General features: G+C 41.8%; 1 long non-coding RNA gene across 1 annotated transcript; it reads right to left on the bottom strand.

Moving 5' to 3' along the window:
- Positions 1-2,643: 2,643 nt before the first annotated feature.
- LOC309845589 lies at positions 2,644-7,907 on the bottom strand. Its single transcript, XR_014301360.1, has 3 exons — positions 7,797-7,907; positions 5,961-6,054; positions 2,644-4,875 (listed from the first exon to the last, which is right to left on the bottom strand). It is a non-coding gene; the product is annotated as an uncharacterized lncRNA (long non-coding RNA).
- Between the last annotated feature and the right edge of the window lie 658 nt (positions 7,908-8,565).

Genomic DNA, 8,565 nt, shown 5'->3' with positions numbered 1-8,565 from the left:
GCATATGGATTTTGTATTCGTATATATCACCACACCTCCATAGGAGAGGAGCACCATTACATAACCATTTTCCCTGATTTCAATAAATTGGGAACTTTCAAAAGTCAAAGGAATAAAATTATCTCTTCAGTTCTCCCCCAATGATAAGCATTGTAACATCATGATATGAAGAAATAGCACATGTAATGTATTTTATATAGTGCCCAGAAGACAGCAAGTTTTTAATACATAACTGCTGAAAATGCTTTGTGTATATATAGTGTTTCCTTCTATCAGTTTCTTTTCTTCTTATTGAAGTACCTGAATCTGTTGAGCAAGTAAATGCTCAACACATATGTTCTGAGCGCCAGGAACTTTGAGTGGGCCAAGAAGAGGGAACTTCACATTAGGATGGATAAAACACAGTCTTGGCCCTTAAGTCGGTCACAGTTCTAGAGGAAAAAATAGGTGATGGGAGTTTTGTGTGATGACCTGGTAAGTGACCTGGTAGGTGCTGTGTGGAGATGGGCAGGGGCTCCTTACCTTTGCTGAGGGCTTTCTGGAGAAACAGATGACCATCCTCAGACCTGAAGGATGAGCAGGAGCTCTTCAGTCAATGGAATAGAAATGAGAAAATGTTTCTCCAGAGATAATGGCACATGTTCTGTTCCTGAGACAAGAGCAAGCCTGGCATGTTCATGAAACTAAGTGGAACTCTGTGTGACCACAGAGTATGCAGTGGCATTGGTCGATGTGGTGGGAAGGTTGGAGGGTGGAATAGAGCAGGGTGAGACCAGGGAGGAGTCTGAGGCAGCCATGAGCTAGGGTGCTGGGGGAGTGGATGGGCGGGGGTGGGGCTATTGTGAAGGGATTCCCAGGAAGCCCAGTGAGTTTTAGATTTTATCCTGAGGAGAATGAGGAACAGTTGAAGCAAGAAACTTGATCAGATTTGTGCTTTAAGAAGAATGCAAAATCAGGGGCGCCTGGGTGGCTCAGTGGCTTAAGCCTCTGCCTTCAACTCAGGTCCTAATCCCAGGGTCTTGGGATGGAGCCCCACATCAGGCTCTTTGCTCAGCAGGGAGCCTGCTTCTCCCTCTGCCCCTTCCTCCTGTTCATGCTCTCTCTCACTCTCTCTCTCTCTCATAAATAAATAAAATCTTTAAAAAAAAAGGATATGCAAAATCAATTAAAAAATAGATTGTCAAATAATAAAACAACTTAATAATTTAAAAGGAAACAAAAACAACAAATAAAACAATTAGAAAAAAAGAGCAGAAAGAGTCTATTTTGAAATTTGTAAGGACCCTTTACTTTTTGGATAAAGAGTAATTATAAAATCATGTAAAGTTTGAAAAATGAATAGCACTGAGACGACTGCATACTCAAAAACACTTAAAGGCACTTGAAAATGGCTTTCCATGCAGAATTAACAGCCAAAAACACATTTACTAGGAATAAATAAAATTAGAAAGTAAGTGAATTTTTGTAGTTAGAAGTTCAGCCTGGATCTCACTGGGCAATGATCAAGGTGTTGACAAAAGTTTACATCTTTCTGCAGTCTTAAAAGAGATTACCCTTTCCATGTTCTAGAGGTTTTGCACTGTGATGGTTAATTTTGTGTGAGTTTGGGCCACAGGGTGCTCAGATTAAACATTATTTCTGTGTTTGCAGATGGGATTAGCAGTTTTGCTGGTAAAGTAGCTGGCCCTCCCCAGAGTGGGTGACTCTCATCCAATCCCCTGAGGGTCAGTTAGGAAAACAGGCAGAGGAAGGGAGCATTCTTTTCCTTCCTTCCTTCCTGCCTGCCTGCTGAGCTGGGACATGGTCATCTCCTGCCCTTAGACTGGGCTTCACAACATCAGCTCCCTTGATTCTTAAACCTGTGAATTTAGACTGGAATTAATCAGTGGTTCTCCTGGGTTGCCCCTTGTAGGTAGCCGATTAGGGATTTATCAACCTCCATGATCTCATATGTCAATTCTGACATATGTCTGACATGGTCAGACAAGGCTGGTTCGGCATCATGGCATTTCCACTCCCTCTTTGAATAATCTTGGGCAAGTCCTTAAGTTTTTTTTGAAACTTAGTTTCTTTGTGCAAAGAATGGATATGATTATCATGACTACAGCAAGAATTGTCCTGAGGATTGAGTGCAATCATGTGCAACAGGAACAACAAAAGGATAGGTAACATGAACAACATGATACATGTTCATGATAACATGAACATCAACAACTTCTAACAATGATTATCCTCATATTATAAGCATGGAAGGCTTATCACATAGTATTGGTTCAATAAATAGAAGCTGCTATAATTCAGTTTCACAATGACATGTGGATCTTTGTTTGATAAGGCATTATCTCTGTTAGAGAAACCAGGAAAGATTATTACCTAGTTGTCATTAGGCATATGGGAGGGTGTATTAAGGTCTTTAAGCCTTTTTGCTTTTAATGAAGCTTCTTTTTTTTTTTTTTAATATTTTATTTATTTATTTGACAGACAGAGATCACAAGTAGGCAGGAGGCAGGCAGAAAGAGAGAGGAGGAGGAAGGCTCCCTGCTGAGCAGAGAGCCCGACATGGGGCTCGATCCCAGGACCCTGAGATCATGACCTGAGCTAAAGGCAGAGGCTTTAACCCACTGAGCCACCCAGGCGCCCATATCAGAAATTATTTTTAGAGAGGAAGGTAAGAGAGGGAAGAGGGAAGATGAGAGTAAAGGCAGCTTTCATTTTTTATTTTGCTTTCATATTACATTATTTTTATAGGGACATATATTTATGTATTACTTGTATAATTATATAAACATTGTAAAGAATAAGAAAGGTACAATGGGAAAACTAAATCTTGTTGGAGATCAATGATTACTTTCTACATTTTTCAGATGTGAAAATTTCATGTCCAAGGTAATGCACACTACTCTCTAGAAGTGCTTTCTAGAATTGATTTACATGCCCATCAGGAGTACACACAGGCACTCATTTTTCCCACATGCTAGTCAGCTGGACTTCTCTTTCTGTCCACGTTTTACTCATCTAATGTGTAAAGAACCCTTTTCCTTTTGGAATTAAGAGTGGTTTAAACAGATATAAACAGCTGAATACAAATTTATTGTTTGAATTTAGAGTTTCTAAAGAATAGAAGAGTACTAAGAATTTAGAGTTTCGCTGTAATGACTTTCTGGAAGTGACATGTGTTCTTCATGGACCTTCACATTCATTTCTGCTAACTGAAGTGTGAGTAAAGAGAGAGAAAAGGAAAGGTGTGAAGTTTGGTTCATTTTGGGGAATGAGGGAGGGAGAACAGCATTTATTAGATACTTACATATCTGAAGTGACAACATTCCTAGTGTCTTACCTGTGAAGAGTTTTTTTGTTTTTTTTTTAGAGAGAGAGAATGCACACGGGGCACACATGTGAGCAGAGGGGACAGAGGGAGAGGGAGAGAGAGAAATTCAAGCAGACTCCTCACTCAGTGCAGAGCCCCACGCAGGGCTTGATCCCACAGCCCTGAGATCATGACCTGAACTGAAATCCAGAGTAGGATATTTAACTGACTGATCCACCCAGGAGCCCCTTCCCCATGGGGGTATTATCATCCTATTTCCTGGAAGTTAAGGGTCAGAAACTTTTAGTTACCATTAGGGTCACATTGCTAGGACAAGGGTAGGTTGGCATTTACAGGCAGTGTCATCTTCCTTTCCATGGCTCCTTCTCTTGGCCTCTTACCAAATCCCAAAGTAACGTTTATTCCCAGATGCCCCATTCAGAGCTAAGAAAATCTGAGAGGAAATAGTCAGTTTGTCCCAGCTTGTTAATTTCTGCAGTTGCATTCTGCTCTGGCTCCTGGAGCTTGAGGCCAGTTTAGACATAGAGTCCTGCATCTTGCTCTTTAACCCAGAATCTTTTTCTCCTGGACAGCACAAGGGAGCCTCTTTCAAAGGAAAACAGCCTGTGCTGAAGAAAATCATAGACATTTTAGACAGACCAAACCTTTTCCCTAGAGTGCTTTTACTTCCTGACAGATAATCCGATGCTTGGCCCTAGGCCCGTAATCCTCTAGTGGGGGACCAGTCATCCTGTGGCAGGGCTCAGGGTACAGTGGCAGCATCTGTGTGGACCTCATGGGCCTTCTCAGCTTGTAGTATGTGCGGTAACTTAGAGCCACTCTCTTTAAAGGTTCCATTTGCATTATCAGCAAAGAATATGGAAAACAGCTCAATTTTAGCTGATTACTTAGAGTGGTTGGGAGCTGTTCTGTAATTTTCATTGCAGCTTGCTGGGCTCTTTAGCAAAGTTTGTGGCGAATTTAATAGAACTCATTCAGCCCGGCTGAATGTAGACAGAGAAGGCACCAGCTTCCTGTTCTCTTTGTTTGGAAGCATCTGTTACCATCACATAGTAAACACTTTTTTTTTAAACCATCCTGAGAACAGTCATCTGTGAGACACCTCTCCAGTGAAGTCTTAGTCCCAGACTTGGTTTTCCCACAGCCTCACTCAGCAAGGATTGTCTCTGTTATTCAAGGCCAATGAGACTGGCTCTAACAAGGATTTCTAGGAAAATGGTTCCTGGCCACCTAGATGGATAAACTCTCCCAACACTGGTTAGAATCAATTAAACTCTGGTGCTGTGGTGTACTTGTCAGCCATTAAAAAGGATGCTGTAGATCCCACGTCTCACATTTTAATGTGCTTATGAATCAGTTAGGAATCTTGTTAAGATGAAGATCTGACTCGTAGGTGTGAGCTCGGCCTCAGGTTCTGCGTTTCCAACAAGTTCCCAGGTGATGCCAATGTTCTTGATCCTTGGACTACACTTTGAGCAGCAAGCCTGTAGAGGTTTCTTAAACCCATGACAAGGTGTTCATGGATCCAGAAAGTAAGAGAGAAAGGGCTGCAACATGTAGAATAGGATCCAATTTATATAAATATATATATAATCCTATTTTTGTATATTCATTAATTTATAGAGGGATAATAGTATATCTGAGTGGTAAGGTTGAGACAATGATTATCTTCTTCCTTTTGATTGATCTTTGTGTTTTTAAAATATATTCTATAATAAACATATTTTATCCTAAAGACATTATTAAAATGATCTTTAAAACACCTGCTAACAGAATCATACAACAATCTTTTCTAAAGCACCCATTTCCACAGGGGAAGATTACTGCAAAGCTGTAACGAGAGGAACGTCTATTGGGTTCTCACATGGACCACTTTGGGTCATAAAATCATGGTAGAAAAACAGAGACCCTCATATGCCATCTGGTGATTTAGCTTTCTTTACTCCATCAGTTCTGTGGTACGTCAGTAATCTGCAACACGGCCCCAGGAATATGTTAATCTATTCTTTGGTAAAAATTTAAAAATTGGTTATATTCAGTGTCAGTGCAAATGTGAGAAAACAGACACCCGCAAACACTTTTGGAGTAACTGGTGCAAGTTTAAAAATATTTGACAAGACCTTTTAAAATTTCAAAAGTGTTCACCTTTTAAACCAGCAATGCCATGTCTAGGACTCTGTCTTACAGGCGTATCTCACAGTGTGCAAAGACACACACACATGCAAACATACACTCATACTAGTATCTTTACGGCCCAATGCTTTATAATATTAAAAAAAAAAATCTAGAAATGACCTAAATGTCCATCAATGGAGGACTAGTTAAATAAATTATGAGGTATTCACATGATAAAATCTATGCAGTCATTAAAAAAGAATGGCATCTGTGTCCTACATACAGTATATCTGTGTTTCATAGGATATGGGTGCACTCATGGTTGCTTATGCAGTAGTCTGTTTCAGTTTCTCTCTCTATTCTCCCTCTGCCTCTCCCCACCTCTTTTAAATCTTTATAAATAAATGAATGACTGAATAATAAATAAATAAATAAATAAAGTATTTAAAAAGAAAAAGAAAACCCAGTTTCAACATAGTGGAAAAACAAAGTCTGACTTAGCTTTAAATATCTCCACCTTGCCGAACTGGGATCTGGTGCTGGGAAAGGCATGTGTGGTCTCCCCGCTCTCCATCTGGGAGCATGGGATCCAGGACTTTCAGTTCTAAAACCTGAAAAATTGCAGACAAACTAGAGCTAGTGAGTCATCCCACCCTGCCATGTCCCTGAGCATCTCCTCCCTGGGCTATAGCTGCTGATGGCATGCTCACCCTGAGGAAATGGGAGAAGCATTTCCTGAGGGGTGAGGGGTGGGGGCACAGGAGAAATTTTCCCTGGACTGGGAGCGTCATGAGTTGCAAGCCTGCTCTCTTCCCACCCAGTGGCTAGAGCTGGCTTCTAGGCAAGCCTTCTGACTCAACGACCCCTCTCTCCTCTCTCTTCCACCAGGTCTGTTCTGTTCTGGTCATCTCCTGCCAGTGCCTCTGCCATCCTGCCACTAGCAAGATGCCTCCAACCTCAAACTCCTCACTCACCAGGGTGGCCCTTTGGGCGGAACCCCAGTGGCTTTCTGGGTCTCCCTCTTGGAGTCCTGAGAAAGTAGCTGATACCATCCAATGGAAGTTTCTTGGCTCTACTGCCAAGATAGTGAGCCTTCCTCCCGTTTGGATTGCCTCTGAGGAGACAGAATCCTGACATACTATCACCTTCTAGGCTACATTTTCCTTGAATTGTCTCAGTTCCATGTCTGAGTCCCAACTGCTTGGGACAAATATAAGAGCTCCCCAACGGCATCCCTGGAATGCCACTTCCCTAGGCTTGGAGTTAGAAGGGGGAACCTCCTGTTCCCCCAAGGGAGTGGTGGTGGGCCTCAGCAAACTTGCCCCAAAGAACTCCCCACCCATCAGCCTCCCTTGTATCTGCTGCCTCTCTCTGTGGAGGAATAGGCTCTTGCATTGTCTCAGTACATTCTGTGTGTGTGTGTGCGTGCACGCATATCCCCTTCACTTCGGGCTTGGTGTCTGCTATATTGGTGCCTCCAAGGAGAAGGAGGTAGGGAAAGCCCATTTGAACATCCTGCCCAGAGGAAAAAAGCATCACTTTTTTCAGTGGTTGCTTGTAGAGAGTGGAGATGATGACGGGGGAAAGGATGGACAATTCCTTTTCATTTTATAATTTTATATAAAGTATATATGTATATATGTATGTTATGTAAAATATATACGTGTGTATATGTACACATAAGTCAGATAGATGTATGTATATATGTGTGCTTATACATGGGGACATATGCTTCTGTGTATATACACACAGAGACATATGTAACTTGCACAAACATGCCACTTTTGTAAGTAGGAAAAAAAGACACAGATGTGATTGTGTAAGAAAAGTAGGGGAGGAATAGTCTCAATTCAATAATGACTTTCTGATTGCATTCAAGCTACATGACAACGAACCGTAATTAAAATGGAAGCTTTTTTCACTGTTGCAAAAAATGATTAATTGATAATTTCATTCATTATGCCTACAAAAAGCATATTCAAGTTTAAACAAATTGTAAGAAACAAAATCCACTCTGAAAACCTTCCCTTCAGGTTCTCTCTCCTTGAGCTGTTTAGCGGAGACAAGAAGAGGCTTTGAAGCCTGTGGCTGTGGCGTGAACTCTTGGGTTTCCAATTTGCACTGGGACTAGATTAAATGGAATTCTGCAGCCATCACTCCGATGTGTGGGATTGCACAGAGGCCTGCTTTGTTCTATTTCTGCAGATGTGTTTGATGAGCTGACCCTCTGTTAATGGTCTTTGGGACTGAACTGTCATGTCTCAGAGATTTGCTTCTTTGCAGCTGTCTCATCATTGCCTCATAAACTGTAAGTGAATAGTTCATTGCCAAGACCCACACTTGAAACGCTCACCTGTCAACAGCATAATTCTCCTCATACTTCTTAGCTCAACTTTCTCTCATTTGAGAAACTTGTAGAAACCCAGACCTCCTGTTGGCTCTGAACGGTCTCCAAGTGGATGGATCAGCTGAAACCAATGAATCTGAATTATTGGCTAGAAATGCTGCAAGTTTCTGTGGCACCTTTCAGTGTGTAGGGAAGGCTAGAGCTGCTACTGCTCAGAATAGCCCCAAGGAAGGCCAGCCCTCGCCGGAGGTACTGAGGGGTCACAATGCTGTGACTAGAATCAGTGGGCCCAATGCCTGCCAAGAGACTTCCCAGCGAAATCCTGCACCTTCCAAATGCTTGCTTTGTGTCCCAGAATGGTAAAAACTCCAAGAACGTAACATGAAGAATTAAAAATACTGTAGAAGTCTAGAAAGTTCCAAATTCAAATATGTATCCTATGTCATAGAAGTTAAGGAATCAAGACTTGCATAGACGTTTGAAATTCAACTATATAAGCATTATGAATGTGTGTGTGTGTGTGCACATGCACGTGCATGAGTGCTTTGATCTTCAAATTCATATTTCTCACCAAGACTTATAAGGCCAGACCCTACTTCCCTGCCTGAGTCCCTGCTCCCCCAACCTGTAGCTCCAACTTTTGCTTCATGCTCCAGCCCTTCAAACTTCATTTTATTTTTCTGGAGAATTTCATTCAAGTCTCTGGGCTCATCCTATATGCTGTGCTCTCTGCCCTCTTCGAGCCTCAAGCTCTTTCCCTGGTCACCCTGCATGC

This window comes from Mustela nivalis (genome assembly GCF_964662115.1).
Source record: "Mustela nivalis genome assembly, chromosome: 12".
Classification (NCBI taxonomy): Eukaryota; Metazoa; Chordata; class Mammalia; order Carnivora; family Mustelidae; genus Mustela; species Mustela nivalis.
This window is presented reverse-complemented; position numbering and strand designations above follow the sequence as displayed.